Source organism: Coturnix japonica, chromosome 24 (genome assembly GCF_054131305.1).
Source record: "Coturnix japonica strain WE chromosome 24, WE-NBRP24, whole genome shotgun sequence".
NCBI lineage: Eukaryota > Metazoa > Chordata > Aves > Galliformes > Phasianidae > Coturnix > Coturnix japonica.
Genome location: NC_140686.1, coordinates 5,274,141 through 5,297,175, shown reverse-complemented (window position 1 = coordinate 5,297,175; position 23,035 = coordinate 5,274,141). Strand labels below are relative to the sequence as shown.

Here is a 23,035-nt window from a genome sequence, read left to right as displayed (position 1 = left end):
TTTCAATTATACTTACATGAATTTAAATTTAGGCCTAAATGTTACTGTTTACCTGATAATCTGTAAATTGCCTCAGTTGCTTACAATCAAGACTGAATCCAGAAAAACTCTCACCTTTATTTTTATTACAAGTTTAGTGGCTTATTTAATGCAATTGAGATGATGATGTTCTCACTGTACACAACCTGCATGAATTCTTCAGTTCTTACATACAGTTTTGAGGGTCTTTTCACTGGCCTTTACCTACTTTTCAGCATTCCTGTCATGGTTCTACGCAGTTTGAAATATACCTCGGAAATTCGGTCTGTTGTGTTGTATTTTTCCCCATAAATAGTAAGCCTCAAATTTTCAGAACTTGTATTTGCAAACATATTAAGAACATGTGAAAGTGGTCATTAAGGATCCTCAGTGGCCACGTTGCTCTGGCAGAAGCAGTAAGTAGTTAGCATCACCTCTTTCAGTCTGCCTGGATTTAACAGGGACATCATTGGCATTAGTTTACCTCCTGGTCTGCTGTTCAGCTGGTCAGTCCTCTTCTGTGTCTCACTTCATTAATAGCCTTTGGAAATCTCATACAACTCAATTTATCCAGCAGTATTGCTAGATTTTGGTAAACTGAAAATGGATTGGCACATTTTCTGAAGCATTTCTAAATATTAGTAGAAGAGATGTAGACTTAAGACCTTGCAGTGGGGTCAAGTAAGTGTAGTTATTGTGCTTTTGGAAATCTTAGTCATTTGTTTTGTGCAGTTCTTAGTGTTAGTGCTCATATTGATGAATAGATGTTTTTAAATCTTTGACTGTAAGCATATGAGTGTCCATCTCTGGTTTTAGTATGTATATATAGTTTGTTAGAAAGATAACTTGGGTTTCTACTTAAACTCTGTATGTTTCCAAGAATAGTAGTTCTAGTTTGTTTGTTTTTTTCTTGTGTTATAGAGGGAGATTCATTAAGTATAAAACTTCTATGATGCTGATTTGTGCAAAGGACTCACACTATCCTTATAACTTTCAATTCAGATAAATCTAAAGATGTTTGTTTGCAAACATGGAAAATTGATATGCAGGTCATTCTATGATTTTATGATAAATGACTCTTAATAGAATTAATAGAATGTAAGAATAAAAAGAATGAAATAAGAAGGTATTGCTAATTCTGATTTTGTTCAAGATTCACAAGTTCAACTATATTACTGTAGGTTGAAGAAGAGCGTGATGAAACACAGAGACAGCTCTCTAATGAAAGGAGTGCTAGAGCTCTGCAAGAAGGAATTTTGAGCAACCACCTGTGGAGACAGAAGGAGCTGGAAGAAGAGACAAGAAAAACTATTGGGAAAAATTCAGAGGTAAGCAGTTCCATTCCTAATTAATTTGGTTATACTTCACTGTGCTCATTCTAAAACCTTAAGAAAAATAACCTTTTGTGCCTTTTCGTGGATTATCTACAGTTTATCAATATAACCAAATTTTGTTACTGTTGTCTAAAAACTCTGAATAGCATCATCAATCCCACATAGACCTGAATTGCATGTGGAAGTAGGAAGCCACTGGAAAATAAGACATTGTGTTCCCAGTCTCTTAAACTGCCTGCTGTTCTTCACTGTATAGTTGTTACAATCATTTCTAAGGTTTCTACCCGTGAAATGTCCAGATATCTGGAGATTAACTAGGAAAGAAGCTGGCTGAGGCTGTTTGTGATCCTATTACTTGGCTTTTGAATTCGTTATTATGCTGTCATCACTTTCTTGTTTCCATGTCCTTCATCTTTTTGCTTAATAAATTATTTTTATCACAGCCCATGAGTTCTGTTTTGTTTCCTGTTCTCTCCCTCATCCCACTTAGTGATGAGAGTGTGGTGCCTAGCTGCCTGATGGGTTAAACCTGAATTTATTTCCCAACTAACTATTCATTATTGTCCTTTATCACACAGAAATCTGACACTAATGACAGAGAAAAGGATCTGCTACACAGAAATCAGTTACTGCAAGAAGAGATTGCTATGCTAAGACTAGAACTCGATCAAGTAAAACTTAAGCACCAGGAGGATGAAGGAAAATACTTAGAGGAAAATGAGTCTTTGAAAGAAAAGAATGATTCTCTTCAGAAGGAACTTAAACTGAGTGAGGAAACCTTAACTCAGACAGTATTTCAGTACAATGGACAGCTGAATTTACTCAAGACGGAATCTGCAATGCTAACTTCCAAGCTTGAACAGAAAAAAGAAAGCAAAGACAGACTGGAAACAGAGATTGAATCATTCTGTTCCCGCTTGAATGCAGTGGTTCAAGATCTCGAACGTCATCAGTCATTGAAAAGTGATGCCGAACGAACATTTCAGAGAGAACGTGATGAATGGCTTCGTTTACAAGACAAGCTCCATCGTGAGCTCTCTGAGGTGCGAGAGAGCAACAAGAGCTTGTCTCAGCAGCTGAGTAAAACGGAAAGCAAAGTTAATAGTCTAGAAAACGAGCTTCACCAGTTGGAACAAACACTTCGAGAAAAAACACTGCTTTTAGAAATGACACAAAAAGACTTAAATCAAGCCCAGTGTCAAGCAAAAGAAAATGAGCATGCGTGGCAACTTGAGAAAGATCAAGTCAGTAAATTTATGATAAAGCATGAATCTATGCAGGAACGATTGGCCCAGCTCCAAAGTGAAAACCTTGTGCTCCGTCAGCAGCTGGAAGATTTGCAGAACAAGGAGATCATCAAAGAAAAGGTTGTGAATGATGTCCAGGACAGATTTCATGATATGTTCAACAAACTCAGAGCTGACAGTGAAAAGCAGGTTTATCTCATGGAAGAGAGAAACAAGGAATTAAATACCAAGTGTACTGATTTAAAGGAACAAGTCTTTAAATATGAGACTGACAAAGTAGAAAGAGAGGTAAGCTATACAATTAGAATAAATTAAAATGTTTCAATTCATAAAATGATTTTGTATTTCTAAAATGCATCAGGTGTAAGTTTTACACATAGGACCAAATTGTGTTGTTTTGTTGTGGTTCATTGTTTTTTCTCTTAGAATTAAGGAGGACCGGTAAATGACTGAACTGTATAATATAGTCAGTTTAAAGGAGTAAAGTCAAGTTTCATGTTTTTCCTCATGTTTATCTGTTTCCTTAGGGTTTGGTCAGACAGCTGCAGCAGGAGCTTGCTGATGCTCTTAAAAAGCAGTCTATGTCAGAAGCTTCCCTTGTAGTTACTACATGCTACCGCAGTGACCTTGAGGAAGACAAATTGCACTTGCAGAAGGAACTGGACAGGATTAAAGCTAAGGTACAGAGAGGCTGTAACTTACACATAAAATCTGAGGGTGATTTTTCCCTGTTTCTGGTGAAGAAGAGAAAAATAATGTTCTGAGAGCAAGTACCAGAGAGAGCTAAGGAGGTTAGCAGTGATACCCTGTCATAATTCATGAAGCTGGTGAAATCTTTGCCAGCTGGCCTCCTCCTCTGTAGTGAAAGATAAGTGTTACTAGAATCATCAAAAAGCCAACTAGTTTCTTTTGCAAGTAGGAGCCATTCTTCAGCCCCACAGCTAAAGTTCTTCTTGTGGCTCCAGGGTGTTGTAGCAGTGTTCTTTCTTTTCCCAACTTACTTCCCTCTCCTGGTGTCAAACACAATTAAGAATTTATTTGTGGATGGGATGTGTACAAACTACCAACTATCTGAAGCAACATTACACAGGTGCTCTGAATTTACAAATTGTTTTTCTGTGTCTTATAAGGTTGGTTGTAAACACTATAAGGTGGTCTTTATCCCCTTAGTCTTCTCAACTTGCCCCTTGTCATCTGTGATCACAGTCATGCCTGTGCCAAATCAGAGCAGAGAGTTCAAAGTATAAGCAAATGTCCTCCTATCCTAGAAATAAATTCAGGGGTATAGATTTAAAGACAAGTATATGAACTGCATTGTTCTGTGCACTTGGTGTCCATGACTGGGTGGTCTTCGACACGAAGTCATTATGTCTTTAACTGGAGAAGATCTGTATTTGATAAGCTGCTTTGCAAAATGACCTGGTGTCTCAGCAGGTTATCGCTTTTGGTTTGGCCAAGTTTGGTGTCTGATTTCTGAGAAAAAGTAGAAATACTGGACAGCTGAATTTGAGTTTTTCTTTTTTGCTCTCTGTGAGAGTTGTGGGTTTTTTCTGAAACATCTACCATAATAACGTACTAATGAGCTGTGAAATCACTTTAGGAAAAGGATGAGGTTTTTTGGTTAATATTTTCGATAGAATAGCAAACAAGTAATTTCAGGATGTCACAAGTCACTGAGAAGGTAGGATTGGCAGTGTCAATGCTCATAATGGTGTTATAGAAAATCCTTTGTACAGATGGGAGAGGCCAGTGTCACAGATGATGAAATATCATCTGTTATTGTTTATTTGCTAAGAGGAATGAAGGCTTGAATGAATTGGAAACGATTCCAGTACTTTGGGTAGGGGGTGTATGTAGATACATGCAATATCCAAATTCTTCAGTGCTCAATGAGCTCTCTATACTGAACCTAACCGGGCTGCTGAGGATTCTCATTGCTACTTTACAGTTACATGACTCTGAACAACAGCGTATTCAATATGAGCGTTGCATTCAAGATTTGAAGACTGACCTAGATAATAAGGAAAGACAAATATCAGCTTCTAACCAAAAAATGAAAGACCTTCTGTTAGCAGCTTCCAGAAGCAGTTCTACAATAAAGCAGCTGGAAGAACATGTCCAACGGTAAGAAAATAACAGAGTGAAGCAAGGTTTTGCTTTCTGGGATTCTCTGAAAACGTCAGAATTGCCTTGTTGCATCATCAGGGTAAAACATGATTTTAAAAGAAGCTCTTGCTTTAAATAGCATTCTTTCACACCATTCTTTTGCAGTGTGCGCTATTATGGATTTGTCTAATAAGATCTGTGCTTCTCTTTAAGGCTTGAAATGGAAAATGCCAGAGTGGAAGCTGCTGCGCAACACCAGGACAAGAGAACTGAAGCCTCAGTAAGCCAGTCATAAACTTCCCTTTTATTTATTTATTTTTTATTTTTTTATGTGAGCTTCTGAGCCTATTTAGATATTTTTCGTGGGGAAGTTATGTGGTTTTCCTGGGGATCATAGGGGAGCTGAGTCATCTGAGCTGTGGTGTGACTGTAGGGTACTCTGAAAATCCTGATGGTCTATTCTCCAGTTTTGAGAGTTTTCCCATAAGGTAAAGGTTGTGAATCTCCACCTTTCACTGCTGCCATTTCTGTCTTTGCAGTAGTATGAAAATGTTTGTGTTAATCAGCATGATTCTTTTGATGGATAGGACGGACAGTGTCAGCAGGAGGGAGATGTGTGGTTGAGATCTGGGAGGGGAAACCTGGATGTGAGAAATCTATTTTATCTTCAGAGCTTTGTCATAGTTTCCACCTGAGCTCATTAGGTTCTTTTTCCATTTGTGAATATGTGTTGGTACTTTACTGCCCCGCAGGGGGCTGAGGTAAGGAAAGAACAACTAGGTGAAGTAATGCTGTGCAGTCAGTGGCAGGCAGCTGGGAAGTAGCTGGTGCGCATGCATGGCTTAGCATCTTGTGTAACCTTGGAATATTCTTTAATTAGTTTGCTGTTGGAAAATTAAGCTGCTATAGGGAGAATAAGAAGGATCTAGTGGAAGGGAAAAGCTGTTGATTATCTGCACCAGAAAAGTCAGTCTGAGTTCTTTTCCAGGTTCCTTTCCTGTCATCTTCTTTTGGTGTTATACCAATTAGAAGGTTTTTAGCATTTTTAACACTTCTGTATTTTACCCATACATTGTCACATAGGGAGAACCGACATTTAACATATCCTGTAAAGACACATGAGGAAGTTTTATGAGTTTGTCATATAAGCCTTTAAGCTCAGGTTTTTATGTCCTTCTGTACGTCAGGGATGTCTCTCTTTTTCTTAAAATGTGCTATTCAAAGCATGTAGGCAACTTTCATTCTTTACAAAGGGAACTGAATAAGCAAACTTGTTTACACACAAATGCATCTGTGATGCAAATCTTTGCTCCTTTGTGTAAAAGGATAAGTAACATTGCTGTTCTGAAAACATTTTCTTGCTCTGAGGAGATCTGCAGTTATTTCACAGTCAGTAAGTGTAGGGAATTTTAAGTGGTGGGCACAATTATAAATGCAGTCATTTTTGTATCATTATGAAATCTGGAGAATTTTATGAAGAAAACTGTGAGTTAATGTTGTATGTGTGTCTTCTTATCTCCAAATGATGTAACCTCATTTTATCGCATAGAGAGCATTCACTTTTTCCACTAGCATTAAGTGCTATTCTTGACGGTGCTTCTCAAGCCATCTTTTATAAACTCAGTGTAACATTCACTATAGATCCTTAGTGGTGAGAGATTAGCCCTGCCTCCATTTGAGTTACTAGTTTATAATGCAGTTTATGTGCAGTGTTGTCTCTCTGGTTATCTTGGCATTCCCTTTGTCATTGTTGTTTCCATAGATACAAAATCAGAATATGTTGGCTATGACATCCAGAGGCTCATGCATGATGTGCGAGGAAGATCGAAAGTCGAGAGCCCACCTTGAAGACCATATTGCTAAACTGAGTAGGGAAAATGCTGAGCTTTTAGAAGAAGTGAGCCCAGAAAACAGTCCCTAACACCTAGCCAATACCCAGAGCAATGCTGACATTTTCTTGAGTTCTTACATACTCTGATTTTATATCCCTGCTACTCAGGCCCTGAGTACTATTGTGATTTGGGTGTCATGAAGGAATTGAATAAAAGCCAAGAGAATATCTCGGAGTTGTGCTATCAGAAAGACGGTGTGGTTTGATACCAGTTGAGCACATGGAGCAAGGCAGCAGTTCCTGTGTTCTTTATTTTATTTCCTTCTGGTTATTGTCTGACCCCTTGATTTCCAAGCAGGATTAAAACACCCCTTATTTTCAGTGCAGTGTACGGAGGAACTGCTGCATATTTTCAGAATAACAGGAGCTTAAAAACCTTGCAGAATAAATAAGGTGCAAATGCAAACTACAGAACTAGTTGCCAGTTCTCCTGTAGTTTGTCTGAAAAAACACCATGAGGAACAGCAACTAAATTAGTAAACACCCACAAATAAGATATGGAAGTAATGACTGAGAAGACACTGGTGAATTCCAGAAAAGCAGACTCTTCCACAAGAGCCTGCTGGTCATTGGAATGAATGCTGTAGAGTGTGCAGTGTTCTCCAGGGCTGTGGCTACCTGTGCAAGCTGACCTATTAGCAGAGGAACTGCGGAAGCTATTCTCTAGCATCTTTTTTCCAGCTTTTTGGGACGAAGCCCAATAAGGGGGCAGAGGAGCATTTGCTTCAGCAGGGGCGTTAATTGGTATCCCTAGGTCTTGGCCCGCTTGTGTGAAGCCTGAAGTGATTTAAATGTTTACAAGAATCCTGTGCCTCAGTGTTCTGCTGAATGTGGCAAAGGGATGGATATGTGCTATCTGCAGTTGCTATGTGTACTGTCCTGTGCTGAGTGTATCATGTATTTTTGTTTGTTTGTTTTTTGAAAGTGTGAGAATGAAAGAAAGAATGTGAAGAAGCCGATAGAATTGAAACGACCACTTGAAGCATGTCTTGACCAGGAAAGGGAAAGAAATACTGAACTGCAGAAGGAATGTGACAGGTATGGTTCACTAGTACTTGAAAGAGAGCTCATGTAGGTTAGAAGTCAGGCTTTAAGGAACTTGCATGTAAAAGTAGGTGTGTTTAACTCTGAACAAATTCAGATCTCACATCAGTTCTTGCAAGACAGTTCTGGTACATGAGCCTATGATTTTCTGTAGCTGCCATAAGAAGAGCAAATGTAGGCTGCCTTGCACTTCTGGGAGGGAAGTCTTTTTTTCCTCTGTTGAGGTGAAATGTGGACCCTCCAGGTGATCTATTGCATTGAAATGCTGGTTTTTCTTATTAACTTTTGGCCTGTTGAGCATGGTAAAAATGAAGCAAGCCATAGCTATGCTTTTCTTGTACAAGCGTGACAAATAGATACCTAGTTCCTTTGCTTATTTTCTTGACTGATTTGTTGTGCAGGTTCAAGAGCCTTTTGAAGAAAGCTGTGAAAAAACTAAAGATGCACGAAGCCAAAGAAAGAGACTCCCAGTTCAATTTCCAGGGAGAAATGAAGAACAGGTATTCTGAAATGGTGAATGAAGTTGAAAAATCAAGAACAAAGGCAAGTTCTTGTTGTTTCTTTTTGGGTTTTTTGGTGGTTTTTGTTGTTGTTGTTGTTTTTGTTGTTGTTTGTTTCTTTGTTTGTTGTTGTTGTTGTTGTTTTGTTTGGGTCATGTTAATTTCTAGAGACTTGTAATATTCTTTTCAGTAGGTATGGAAAAGTTATATTTCTGGGAGAGAAAATTGGCTTCACAGTTGACCTTGGAAACTACTGAAACATCTCATATTTTGTACATATTCTTGCAACCAGACACTGGATTTGACCTAGAGAGAAAATACCTTCCTTTACCACTGCTGTGGAAGCTGCTTTTTGAAGCACTGTTTACAAAGCTTTCAAGAGCAATGGCAGGAGGAGTACTTGTTACCTGTGCCCAGTTAACTCTGTACTGGAACATTCCCCCTGAAGCATGATAGGCATTCTTTCTGCTGTCTGGGTAGAGTGGTTTGATTTCCATCGAGCAGTAGAGCAGTGCACAAAAGAATGGCCCTAGTGCCTTTCAGCACACTCCCGTAAGTGAAATTCTGCTAGTTTGCTACTTGTTGATCTTTTACTTGCTGCAGAACTGAGGAAGGTTGTAAGTCAAGGAACCCTATTGGCAAGAACTTAAAAGTTGTTCTTCCCTTAAAAGATGATCTTGTCTTTCCTTTGACTCGGGTACTGAGTCAGCAGATGACAGTTACAGACTTGATGGTCTTCCCCTTCATAAATTTTCAGAGAATAATTTTACACCCCTCTAAGTTCATTTTATTACTGTCTGTAGGTTACTGAACTTTCTCATCAGCTGGATTTAGAGTGTAAAAAATGCGTCCAACTACAAGGACAAAACCATTATTTGCAAGAACTGCTGGCTCTAAACATGAAAAAACATGAAAAACTAGAGAAGACCAGATGCCAGCTGAAAGAAGAGGTGGCAAACCTGAGACAACATCTGGAGGCTGTCCACAATGTGCACATGATGACTTACAACCAAATCGAACGATACAAGAAAGAAGTGGAAGAGCGAGCTGCACAAGAAATAAATCAAAAACTTCAAGAAGTCAATTTGTTTTTGCAGGTAAGTGAATTTGTTGTGTATGTCTGTAGTTTTTATTATGTAACTTCTTTTTGCCATTTCTTGTTCGTACTTTGGTTTTTTGTGTTAGTGCCATACTTCTATATTTCCTGAAGGGAAGTGGAAGAATGGAAAATTGTTTGGCAAAAGTGCTTTTGTGTGTGTAATTTGCCTGCAGGTCCCCAAGCTAATAGCCGTCCCTTGACAGACTTCTGTTTTGCAGTTCTTAGAAGAAGCTATGGCCATCTGGTCATCTTGTTATTGCTGTTCATCACATGAATGCTATAACTTAGAGATGGCTTGGCCATACGTACAGGTTATGTTTTATCATTGTACAGGATAAAATGCTCAGGGAAGAAGTCACTGAAGTTACCGTGGGGCAGAAAGAGTGGGGATGGGATTCTCATAATTTCTTTGTAGAATCCTTTTTGTGTGCCCTGTCCTTCAGCCATAGCATTCTTTTAGTAGCTGCTCCCATAAGTAATATTGCTAAGAGCAGATCTGTCTGGATGAAAACAGTTATTTAACGTGTTGGTTCCAGGGTTTTGCCTTGATTGCTGATAGTAGTGAAAAGGTCCAGTTGACTCAGTTGAGTAAAACTGGGCCCTTTAAATTGGTTATGGGCAACCGTATAGGGAGATGCAGTTCACTTTTTCTTTGCAATGGTTGAAATTGTATTATCTGCTTCAGGTCCAGGCAGCCTCACAAGACAAGATAGAACAAATCAGAGAAAATCATCATGCCTCGCTGAGAGACCAGCTGAAGTGCAGAATAAAAGAGGTTGAATGTGAGTTGGACAAAATAAAAAATACCAAAGACAGTATTTTTCAAAACGAATCTATGCTTGCGGAAGTGGAAAAATACAAAGAGCTGCATCGTGAAGAAATGAAAATGAGAATAAGGCTAGCAAATAAGCTGGAAAGGTAAGTGCGTGCTTTTTTGGAGTGGTAACAAGACGTGAAGTAGCAGTAGCTTGCATGAAAAACCTTGTACTGTTTCCTCCTAAAATCCTTTTTCTGTGTCTTGTCAGCACTATGGATGTAAGCGTAACCCTCTAAAACCTTTCTCCTTTATTTTTGGAACCACCATCATTTCACTTCAGTGTTCTAGCAGTCACACCACTAGTTATGGCATCACTGGCCCATGTTTGAAGTTGATAGCATTTTAACACATGGCCTTTGGGCCCCTCTCATTTTGGACTTCTAATGCCTTCTCTTTTCAAAAGCTGAATAGTAGTCAAAGACCTGGAAGAAGTGACTCTGCAAAAATATTATCAAAGATAATTCTTTGTGTGTTTTTAAATATTTCAGAACAACCAAGAGACTTGCAGAAGCCAATTGTAAGCTCTTTGAGGAACGCCAAAGAAACAAATCTTTAATTGCGAGCAGCACTGTCAGTGGAGGTCCTCCTGCAAGTCCAGGAAAATATTCAGCTGAACTGGGAAATCTCAGAAACAATTCCACACTGAACAGAAGCTTCAGCCAAGGGGAATGCTTCCTAGATGCTGCTGGGATTGCATGATTGGCAAGAAAAAAAGTTGAAGTGTACATGGATAAGGTAAGCATTGTGAAATACTCTTCAGTGATGAAGACTTTAGGTCATTAAGATTGTACAGAATTCCTAGAGTGCTCAGACACCAAAAATACTGACATCTAAATGATGAACTATCTAACTGTATATACACATAACTATGTACTTATGTAAGGTTTTTGTATTGTTTTTTTTTTCTTTTTTTTCAACTAGAGAAAATTTAATAAGCAGCTGCTGTGGCATTGGAAGTTCCCAGCTAAGCTATTTATTAAACTTTACTGTATAGAATGTGCATAAGTGTATGACATACTTGAAATGGATAACTTTGACATCTTTGCTCAGCCCATCAGACATCTCTGGTCAAGCCACGTTGTTTTTTTCCTTACTGATCTTCATTTTTAGTTTCTTTTAGTACATTAATACTAACAAAGATATCCTTTAAAACTAGGATGATGTGAGTATGATTGCTTTGCTTCTTCTTATACAGTCTGCTGTGGGATGCATGCTGTGCCTAGTAAACATTTCTTTTTGTGCTTCCTGCTATGTATTATTACCTGAGAAAACAACAACCTACTCTTCAAGTCTTCACAGCTTTATAATATTTTGCAGCAATTTATACATGATTGCAACTTCTGCAATAGCTTTGAAGTACTTTGCCAGTTGTGCTGCTTAGTACTTGGCCTGTTCACCAGGCTACTTAAAAAGACAAGAGTTTACCTGACTCTGAGCCTTGTCTTTGCTTCAGTTATACCTCAGATTTTTCCAGTAATCTGTTTCCTTCTATTGGGGAAAAAAAAAAAAACAACAAAAAAAACCACCTCTGTATTGCCATTAAATTCAAACTAAGTGCTGCCTTCTTGGATGGAGGAGATTACAAGTTCTCCCGACAGTAAAGTTCATAATAACTGGAAACTAAGGAACTTAAATTGGAGTTTGCCTCGTGTAGTCATCTTGCACTTTTGTTTTTATTTAAAGCTCTCAGTGCACATTTGGTGTTTTTCAAAGTAAGGGAGGTTATCTGAAGTAGAGTGTGAGCATCTCCTGGGATGAGGAAGCTCGTGTAGATTTTGGCTTTGATTTTGCAAAAGCTTTGATAAAGCTTCAAGGATAAGAAGCTGAAAATACTTTACGCCGCCGTTATTCAAAATGCTGGTATCAATTACTTTGTCCATGCAACTGTTTGAAGAAACAAATTGCACTGATTACAAACAAGAGAAAGAAATGCAGCTCTGAAAAGTGGGTGCAGGAAATAATAGTGACTTCTGCTAGCTGCAACCAGCGTGAGTGCATGGATTCATGAAACCAGTTTTCCTACTGGTAGCATAAGAAAGGGAACTCCTACTTCCCATTCCGTCTCTCAGTTTCTGTTTCCTTTCTGATTTTATTTCCTGTCTGCACTCCTGATTTTTAGCAGTCTTATAAATTTCCACTCTTTTGACTTCTGCCTGTTCCTCTTGTTCTTTTACTTGGCACCACCGAGAAATTTCTTGTTCTGTCTTCTTTATGCTGCATCCCACAGTCAGATAATTACACCTGTAGGTGAGACCACAAGCCTTCTGTTCTCCAGGCTTAACAGTCCTGATGCTCTCAGCCTCTCCACGTAAGCCACATGCTCCAAGCACTTAACTGTATTTGCTAATTACATGAGTCTGGAAGCTATATGCTGTCTGTTTTGACAATTACTTCTATGCGTTAAAGACCTGATGGAAAATAACACAGGAGTCGCAAATATCTTCAAATGTAAATGATCGCATACGGTGTTTGGACTGTGGCCCTTTAAAAGGTCTAATTTCTCCTTATGAAAACTTTGCATTCAGAGTAAATGACAGTAAATAAACATCTCCTGGGAGAGCGAGGGGCAAATGCTCCTTTCTAGCGATCCAAGCTGGTTTCTGTTACTTAATAAAATGTGCAGTGTTATTTATAATGCATGTGTTATTTATAATTCTAGGTACAGAAGGAATTGGAGGAAAAAATCAATAAGGAACTTCAGCAAGGTAATATGCTACTCTGATATCAGTGTTTTTAAGGAAGATGATGACTGTTCGTAACTTCTATGTAATTATTTTCAAAAGTTGTCAAGATTTGTGCTGTTTGAAGCACAGTGTGGGGCTGTTTTTAACTCTAACTTAGAGAGTTTTAATGGAAAACTTCCTGCTAACCAATATACTCTTCAGAATGTTCTGCAGCTACTTTTGAGAAAAAGCATGGAGAGCAAACCATCTCCCCCGCACAGATACACTTGGCTTAAGTTCAAGTCACCTTTCATCCTCAGGCACAAACATCAAATGTAAAAAAAAAAAAAAAAAAAAGCCCAGAAATAAGATTTTTATGGACTTCTGTCACTACTTCTCTTTCTGCATACATTCATTGCATTCAGCACTTCAAATATACCATATACGTTTTCTGGTGTTCTTAATTTTTGCTTGCTCTTTTTCATTGCTTTTTTTTGTACCTGACATGTTGTCATACTTGTCTTGGATAAAGAAGAATCCATACTTCTTTATCCATACTTCTTGGATAAAGAAGAATCAGTGGAAAAGATAGCCTTTCTTTAGGTAAAAATCATTCAGCAATATATAGGCAAACACAGCATGAACTGATTGCTTTTAATATGCAGTGTAAAGCCTGTTCTATAATAAAAGGCCAGGTCTTCAGAGAAGAATTCATACTGTTTCACAATTAGCATTCTGCCAGAGTCACTGCTGCTGTTCCTAAAGTTATTTTGAAGCAGGGAGCCCTTGAGAATCCAGCTGTTGCTTCACAGCTCTTCCAATTTCCCTGAATAGACAGAAACTGCCATGTGCCTATTTGCATATTCAAACATAATTACATGTGTAGTAGGAGCCGTAGTATTTGCTTGGTCTGGGGATCTTGTCTGGAAAAGGCTGATGGATGGAAGTACTGAAAATCCTTTTCTGCTTCCATCGAAGATGTGTTTCCATGAACGAAAGAGGGTTTAGCCAGGGAAAGTTAAGACATCCCTGGCAGTTAAAGTTAAGGCTGAAACTTTCATATATATATATGGGCATGTAATAACAGGATGCAGAGAAATGGCTGTAAACTTGAAAGTAGGTAGATTTAGACTAGATATTAGGAAGAAACTCTTTACTTCCTAATGTAAGGGTGGTGAGACTCTGGAACAGGTTGCTTAGAGATGTTGTGCATAGCCCCCGTCTTGCAGGCATTCAGAGCCAGTCCGGATGGGGCTCTGAGGAACCTGGTCTAGAGGGAGCTGTCCCTGCCTATAGAAGGGAGATTGGAACTGGGTGATCTTAAAAGGTCCCTTCCAGCCCAAACCATTCTGTGTTTTTAAAACCTGGAATTTCTTTAACTAGCTTTAAAAATTGTATTGGCTGATCATTGAATGTGAAAAAATGTTTCTTCCTTTATGCCTGTCCTTTTTGATTTGTGTTTTCCTTGGAAGTTTTTAAATATCTCTGTAGAGCGTAGCCTGATCAGTTATCAGTAATGTTTTTACAGTGACTGATTTGACTCAATCTACTGTAAAAGTAACATCGTCAATCTTGTTTCTTTTCTTTCCAGCCACCGCTGAGCTTGAAACTGCTAGAGCTTCTCTAATGAAATCTACTTATGGATCTTCAAAAAATCTCAATGTTGACCAGGATCCCCTTTGCAGAGCGGTACAGGAGTACTGGGATGTTTTAAACCAAAATTACCTGATCTAAATATATTTTTATTTAAAATGTAAAGGGAAAAGTACTGGAGATCATTTGTTTACATAGGAGGTCTGTGACTTCCCATCCTGCAGCTTAGTGTGGAAACATCTTTACTGCGGTTTGAATATAAATTTTAAATATATTAAATAGGTTGACACTCTGCACTTACCTGTTGGTCACCGAGGGGTAGTCAGTTTATTTTGCACTCAGGATAAGAACCATATCTATTTTTAATTACTGTCAGACTGTGTAAGGTTGGTTCTTGAACTTGACGGAACTGTCAAAATGTTTTTGACACATTATTTTGCTCCATGTTTTTTGTTAAAGGTTTTACCAGAAGCATTCCTTTGGTTCTATTTAACCCTTCCACTGTTTGTGGTAGAGTCTCCAGTGTTATTTTAACGCATAGGAGATTTTGATTGGATTCCTGCCAGCTGTTTCCGTCCTGATGCTGTGAATATTTCTGCTGGTTAAGTGGAAGTTTTAGCAGTGATTAAGCTGGAGAAGAATGCACTTTACATTGCTGTCACTTTCACGCACCTAGGGTTTAAAAATACTGTGCGTGTGTAGCAGTGCCAAGAAAGCTTTAATGTGACCTTTTTGATATTTCTGACTTGATATCCTTGTTGGATTTTGCATTAGAATTTGACTCATCTTAAGACATTCACAGTTGGTAGATGAACACATGATGAACCTGAAGCGGTTCATAGTGGGAAGAAGGAAAATTAATATTTCAACCTTCTGTCCAATTGGTCCAACTGCACCTTTTTATATGAATGTATTTTGTGACACTAATATGCTATATTTAATTCCAGATATTTATGTTCCAACTTGGTATTTAATAAACTTTCATATCTGGTACATCTTTGTTTTATTCTGTTGGCCTTCTTGACTTGCTTTCCACCTCATTCCTTGCCTCTATGACTTGCTACAGTCCTCCTCTGCTCACTTCCATCTCTCCTTCTGGTGCCTTCAGTCTGCCCTGAGATCAGACAAGTGGCCAGCATGCATTTGTGTTCTTTTCCTCCTGGGTACTTGAAGCAGTGGGGCAAACAGCTACTATATGTCATAAGGTTTGTCATCATAGAAATTAAGGGGTATATGCTTGAAACAAGTGTGGAGGGTTGTGATTTTAATGGGTGTGCTGAACCACTTTCAGGTCTTCGGTGGTGATTCATTAACAGGAAGCCGAGGGTAAAGTCTCTGTTGTAAACCTGGCCATGCTTGGGAGGGGGATCTTTGGAGCCTTTTCTGCAGGTTGGCCATTCCTTTATGAGATAACTTCTGGTGGCCCTTTGTGCTCTCTCCAGCTGGTACAAGCCAGGAGCCAGGTGGAAGAATATCTCCAGCAGAATCCAGACAGCAAAGCACTCATAGAGTACCTTGCGCTTCTCCATGTTGGTTAAAGCCAGTTCTCTTTCCTCATTTGTCAGAGGGAGTGCACTCTCCCAGGTCTGTCACTTCTGCCCAGTGCACCTGTAGGCTCCCTTCTGGTTATTTTTACATCCCTCGCCAAGTTCAGTTCCATCTGTGCCTCAGCCTTCCTGATCCCATGCATGTCCAGACGGCATCCCTGGCCCCTTCCCAGCTACCTGTCCCTGCTTCCACTGCATACAACAAGCATGCAGGGCAGGGCCAACCAAGGAGTCCTATTAAAACTAGTGCCACCAAAAACAGCTGACGAGCCTTGGTAATTGAGACTCCTTGCTGGGAGGCACTGAGGCCCCGAATTTGCCACCAAAAATAACATCTCCAGAGCAGTTTGCTGTTATCTGGGGGCACATGTCACAGATGTTAAGAAGACTCTACTGCCTCTGATAAAATAGAAGGCTACTACCCACTCAAGGTCTCATTCAAGTAGGGTCCCAGGAGGCTGCAAAAAAGGAAATTACAGAACATTAAAAGGGACTTTGAATCCCTTGGGAAGATGTTAAAGGGAGCAGGAACACAAGTAGTCTTCTCTGTACTGCTGACTGGGGGCTGAGAAATGAAGAGGGAGAATGGGCCAGGTAAATTACTGGCTCAGGTAATGGTGTCAGATCAAGGTTTTGGTTACTGTGATCTTGGGCAGGCCTTTGAGAGACCAGGTATGTGGACATCAGACAGAATGTGACAGAGCAGGTGGGGCAAAAGCATGCTGGGGAGCAAGCTGGTTGGATTGATTACCAGCACTTTAAACTAGATTCAGTGCAGGGAGTGGATAGTTCCTTGTGATAGAGAAGGGACAGGGAATGCTGTCATTTAAGGAAACTGCAGGGGAAATCCTCAATTTGTGAGGAGTCTTGTATTTCGATATCATATTTAGTAAAATAAGTTTTTCCTCCTTAGATTGCCGCTGTTTTTATCCCTCCTTTCTGGGCCCCGGGGGGGCCCACGGGGTGGCTTCCCCTGTCACGGGCATAGGTAAATCTAAGTAACCCATGACAGATTTTTTAAAGACTAGTCAAATGCAGCAGTGGGTGTGGAGAAAGAACAAAGAAATCTGTAACGGTCTGTGATCAATTATTATAATTTCCATTGCCATCGGACTAGCAGCTGCGCCAAGCCCAGGACCGGACCGAGTTAGAGTTGGGCTGCCGGAGCAGTGAGGTGGAGCGTGTGTGGCCCCTTGGGGTTCGGTGCCTGCGGATATGATATCGAAATACAAGATAACACAATATAATATAATTGAGGCTAACAAATCGAACAAACAGAGAGAGAGAGAGTCCCCGAAAACAGAGAGGCCGACTGTGAACTCTATGCGACACGGCTGGAACGCTTCCCACTCTCCGAGAAGTCCAAGAGAAGAAGGAGGGCACTCCAGCCTGGGAACGAGATTATACAGCGTCCTGGTCCCGTGACTTATCATTACCCCTGCTGTTCTCTGGGATGTGTAGTCTTCTTCTGTGGACTGCACATTCAATAGAAGTATCCATACTTTACATGATGTTATGATGTGGAATACTGATAGCAAAATTACAAAATTACAAAACCATGACACAATGATGACAAGGAGGTGTGGGGAACAACCACTACTGATGTTTCAGAGAACAAAAATCGTACAGGGACTGCCCTCCTCCTGCCCTCGTGTCCCCAGGAGAAACCAACACCATTTATATAACAGTGCAAGTGGAGGAGTTCATTGTGGAGTGACATTTCTTGGCACCCATTCAGGGCCAGCGTTACTGATGTCAGACTAACAGCAGCAACACATTGTTCAGCACAAGTCCCCGAGTTCCTGGAACGTGCTGCAAGGTCCAGGAAGGAAGATATTACTGCCTGGATAAGGTCAGGATCACAGTGCAGGCAAGTGGCTCTTGGCAGGAGTCTGACTGCTATTGTTTTCACCTTTGATTTCTACCTTCATCAGCAGAGCTTTTATTTTCTTCAGGGAAGATTCTACTACTGGAAGAAATGTCACAGTTTCTGTAATTGCTGTAAAAATTACTGTAAATAAATAAATAAATAAATAAATAAATAAATCCTTAAAAGAGTATTAGAGGCAAGTGTGGGATTTTCAAGGCAAACACCTGACTCATTACCTTCTGCCACATGTAGTTAAACTAAACCTGGTACAAGTTTCCCCTCATTGACTGGACAGCAATTGAGACTGAAGAACCCTCTTCCACTCAAAGAAAACTCATGGACTTTCATGGTTCTAATCACTAAGCAGAACACACAGCTGGAAGGTAGGAATGAAAATACAATTACTAAAAATTAGCCAAGTTGCATACAGTGCTGCCAGACATGAAGGCAGAGCTGCTATGTCTGGCTCCATGGCTCACACTTCCTTTGGTTGTCACTGTCACTCCTTAAACCCACAGCCTGAAGGATGCGAAAGAGGCAGATGTGTTCACAAATACTATAGACCAAATAAACCTTGCAAGCATAAACCATGTAGTTACAGTGGCATTACTCCCATTTGGAGTTTGAGTCTCTTCTGAGAGGCTTTCATTGTGCTGAGAAGTGCCTTCAAGGTCATTCAGTTCCTAAAGGAACATGACCAAATACCAAGCCATGAACTGTCAGCCATGGAATCAACTAAATCACCTCTCAGCAAGGCATTGAGAACACCAGCCAGGTATTTAGGATCATTTTACCTGCAGAGTAAAATTCTCAGTGGAGCACAGCTTCACCCATCGAAAGCTAATAGGTGGAAAAGCATCTATTCACACATACAGAACTGGTATGTTTGTTGGGAAGGTAGTATACTGATGGAATCGTACTAGATACATCACACTACCTGATGAGTCTCCAGATCTAGCTCAGCATGTTTGATACTCACCAAGTCCAAGGCCTAAGGATAACAGGCTGTAGCTGATAGCAAGGGATGAGCTGGACAGAAAGCCTCCCTTATCAGACTAAGTCCTCAAAACAGAATCACATTCCTTCAGCCTATGGGTTGACCAACTAATGTTTGAAGAATTTTGCAGACGTGTGGACACGGAGGCTCTGCACACGGATTGCAATTAAGGAACTTGCTCTTTGACTACAAAGGTGGCTTTTGTTTTGCTTCAAGCACACCAAATGAATTCAACACATCTTTTTATAAGCCAGCTCAGTCCTTTCACTGGAGACATCCTTTTCCAGTGTTAGCCAAGATTTGTCCCTTAACTCCAAGATGTCTTTTAAATAAACAAAAGGAGGAAGCGACCAACATCAGGCAACACAGGAAACGTAGTGGATTATGACGATTACCTCCAATTCAGTGTTACTTCCTTTTGTCCTCAACATCATCTTTCTCTTCCCTGCTCATTTTTGTAAAATCAGTTTGCTAATTTGCAAGGACACATTGAATTTTACTCAGTTTCTTGTTATTTATCATACTCGATTTTGGCTCTTGGCAGGAAAAGCCGCTTTTCAAGAACACTGTGAACTGACACCTTATATGTATTTCAGTAGGACTCTCCATGTACTGAGGAACCATCTGTCAGTCTTAAGACCAGCAGTCCGTACTGAGAGTACCTTCAAGCCTGAGAATTGTTCTTCTTTGTTGAGTACTTTTTTCTTTCCTTCAGTGAGAGAAAGGACTTCTTTTGCAGAAATTACCACTTATCTCCTAGGAAACACTTTCTTTTCTACATCCGTACAGAGTGGGAAACCACAGGAATCTTAGCAGCCAGCCAAATGGCACACAGCAACTGGCACAGCCCTGTCCAAAACAATAACGGCTTGTGGTTCCCTTTTTCCTCTCCCAGACTTCTTCCAACATCTGAGAATGAAACTTCTCTCAAAATTAAGCTCTAATTAAGACCTAACAATCCACTGTAGAGTGTAACTTTATTAGGCTATTTCACCTTTGTAGTTTTTAGAAGGGTAGTGGGCCTTCTGTTTGATTTAAAGAACCCCTTTGTTACCAGTTCTTCTCTCTCCGATTTCTTCACCAGTGTAACCAGCACAGTCTTTGGTCAAATCCAGACCAAAACCAATGGCATCAAAACTGAAATAAAATCTGCTGTTGAAACAGAAAATTTGAATGCAATCCAAAAGTAAAAAATAATCTTAACTTTGCTGATGTCTACATGTGTAGGTAACCAAACTTCACAGCTGACAGTTTAAGCTGTCACACAGAACTTTGCTTCTGAGTAGTCTCCCTCCTGGCAGCACTGAATTGCAGTCTGAAATTCTAACCAGACCCGTGAGCAGACCATCCTTTGCCTACCTTGTTGAAGAAGAGTTCAACAATGCACAGCCTATCAACCTAATAGGGCTTTGTGCTGCCAGTTTTTGTCAGCAGTCTTTTCTGAAAGAGTCTGAAATCACCTTTCTCAGCTTCTCCAAGAATGCTCTAGCACCTACATCTTTGTCAGCCTGTGAATAGAGATGCATTACCTTCTTTGAACTCTATACTAGAGCCCCCTGTCCTGATATTGCTCGAGTTTCCCATTATTCATAGTGAAATTACACAGCATGAAATGTCCAAAGTAAATCCAACAAAAACATACTTAGTAAAATGTAGAAACTTTAATTTACAAGCGAAACTACAACATATTCATAATAAAAAAAAAAACAACTGGTGACTAGACAAGTTACGCACAATTTGTAAAAACTGTTGAACATTGTTAAATAGGTCTGTACAACCAAAGATTTACAAAGTCCTTGTGCATTCTCTTCTTTTCAATGCACAACTGAACTTAAGGGTTCTGCTCGAATATTCCCTAAGTCAAGAGCTGAATCTGTCTCTTCATCGATCTCACCAATGACAGCACTGTAATAAAAAACAAGTTACCAATTGTTAAAATCCTCTGATGCAAACCTAGAAAGTGAAGACTTAGTTTTGTTTTTATTGCTTAAATTTAACTGTAGAGCTCTATCACTTAAATGCCAAATTCTCGTGGTATTCTCCCACCTCATTGTACCATTTCAGCAATCAGCTGACTCTACAGCTGTGCCTTTTCCACACTGAGAAGCCTTTGTCTATTCAGGTTTTCCTTGACATATAACATTTCATACCTCTCGTTATTCTAACTTCTGCTCATTGTGCATTTTCCTACTGCAACCCTCTGAAATTCAAGGCATACCAGGTATTTACGCAATGACACAATGATGCCTGCTGTTCTATTGTTCTTCCTAGTAATCCCTAGTATTTCTCCTTCCTGATGCATCAGTATTTACGAAGAACTAGACAGAAACAGGACAGGACTGAGTTCAAAAGTAAGACATCTCCACAAGGGTAGCAAGATTCCCATGATGATGAGCAGATCAGAATGCCAAGCGGCTTTCTCAGTTAACAGTGGATTACTGTGCTTTTATCAAGTCCAAATGTACTTGAATTTATAACTGTGTATGTTTACTGCCTTCCTGTGCCTGAAGTCTGCCTCTGATTTACACTTACAGATTGAGGCATAATCTGTATCAGAAGGAAAGATGCTCTTGTTTTTAATTTAGGAAGGAAAAAAGAAACAACAAAACCCACTAAAGATCATAAAAAATTGCACAACTTGCCAAAACCTCACTCATGTCAAAACCCATAAAGGGATCTATTTAATTCCTCATCCTAGGCTTACTGTATGGTGGAGTAATTAAGTTCACATGTTCATTTAGACTGAATAAACTGTATTGCTCTAAAGAAGCTTCATGAGCTATTCTGTGGGGCGGGGTGGCAGCCATATGTGGGGTGGAGGTGGGCTTATATGGGGCAGGGGGCCTTCTGTGGGGCAGGGGGAGCTTCTATGGGGTGGAGGGGTGGCCATATGTGGGGTGGGGGGAGTTATGGGGTGGGGGGGCATGTATGGGGCAGGGTGGCCTCCCCTCCGCTGCCGCTTCCCTCCCCCCATGCCCATTTAAGGCTGTCCACAGAAAAAGAAAAGAAAGAAATAAAAAACTTGTGTCCTTTACTCCCGTTATCCCACATGATGTTCTGATGTGGAATAGCAACACCAAGCAAATTACCAAACCACAACAGTTTGGAAGCAGATTTAAACTGGTAGAAGTTGGCAGTGTCTGCATTTCCATTCTCGTTCCCTTGCTGGTCAGAGTTAGGGTGCCATGCATCCATTCCCCAGCTCTGGCTGTCTCCCGAACCATGAGAACAGCCTTTCCAAATTGTGAGAACAGCCTTTTCACAGAGCTGGAGTGGGTCCACGCTGAAGGACAAGACGCTTGCGGGCACGTAAGCTCAAGAACAGAATGCAGAGTCCACGGAAACTTGCCGCCCATCAACGATAAGAAAGAAGAATGGACTCCTGTTGTAGAAGATGGGAGAGTGAAACTCTCTTCTCCAGGCTGAACAATCCCAGCTCCCTCAGCCGCTCCTCATACGGCCTGTGCTCCAGACCCCTCACCAGCTTTGTTGCCCTCCTCTGAACACGTTCCAGGGCCTCCATGTCTTCCTTGCCCTGAGGGGCCCAAAACTGAACACAGCACTCGAGCTGCGGCCTCATCAGTGCTGAGAACAGGGGGACAATCACCTCTCTGCTCCTGCTGGCAACACTGTTTCTGATGCAGGCCAGGATGCAGTTGGCCTTCTTATTATACAGCAAAGGAATCTCCTGAAAAGGAAACCACAATATCTGGCAACATGAAACAAAGTTCTGATTCATAAAAGACTGGCAGCAAGGCCTGAATCTCTTGTGTAATCTGCTCTTGATTTATCCCATTAGCACTAGGTGGAATGCAGAAGCTTCCTGAGACGTGATAATCAAAACCTAGTCCAATGCCTTTAAAAAAGCCTTTAAGAGATTACTCCTCCTTGGCTGTTTAAAATAAACTTAGGTAATACAAAATGTTGGAAAATTTTTGGACAGCTCCCCAGGGCCGGGCTTTGGAAGGCCGTATTGACGAGAGTCAATCAAGCTCCGGCTGCAGGCGTATATGTGTGTGCCAGTTCTTTAACACAGTAGAAATCACAACTTGCTGCATGATCAAAATTCTACATGTGCTACTCCTGAACCCCAATTACTTCCAACGGTGTTAAATTACCCCTTGATCTCAAAGCTGAACAAAACAACAAAATGCCACACCAATACTGAATACATAAAAACAAACAACTCCTTGGGCCTCAAGGGGAGGATGATGCACAGGCCACGGCTGCCAGCGTGCAGCTGGGCTTTCCAGGGCAAACAGCAACACATGGTGCATCAGAAGCTGAAAGAACCCTCAGGGAAGAGAGG

General features: G+C 40.4%; 1 pseudogene across 1 annotated transcript in view; it reads left to right on the top strand.

The window, feature by feature from the left end:
* The window catches only part of LOC146757148 (uncharacterized), a 58,226-nt pseudogene extending 43,654 nt beyond the window's left edge, over window positions 1-14,572 (top strand). Inside the window, exons 24-35 of the transcript XR_014936952.1 lie at window positions 1,200-1,346; window positions 1,931-2,887; window positions 3,127-3,279; window positions 4,548-4,723; window positions 4,919-4,985; window positions 7,522-7,634; window positions 8,042-8,183; window positions 8,944-9,237; window positions 9,925-10,157; window positions 10,545-10,791; window positions 12,716-12,761; window positions 14,311-14,572. The product of XR_014936952.1 is annotated as an uncharacterized LOC146757148 (transcript). The remainder of the gene's footprint in view (window positions 1-1,199; window positions 1,347-1,930; window positions 2,888-3,126; window positions 3,280-4,547; window positions 4,724-4,918; window positions 4,986-7,521; window positions 7,635-8,041; window positions 8,184-8,943; window positions 9,238-9,924; window positions 10,158-10,544; window positions 10,792-12,715; window positions 12,762-14,310) is intronic.
* Window positions 14,573-23,035: the final 8,463 nt, after the last annotated feature.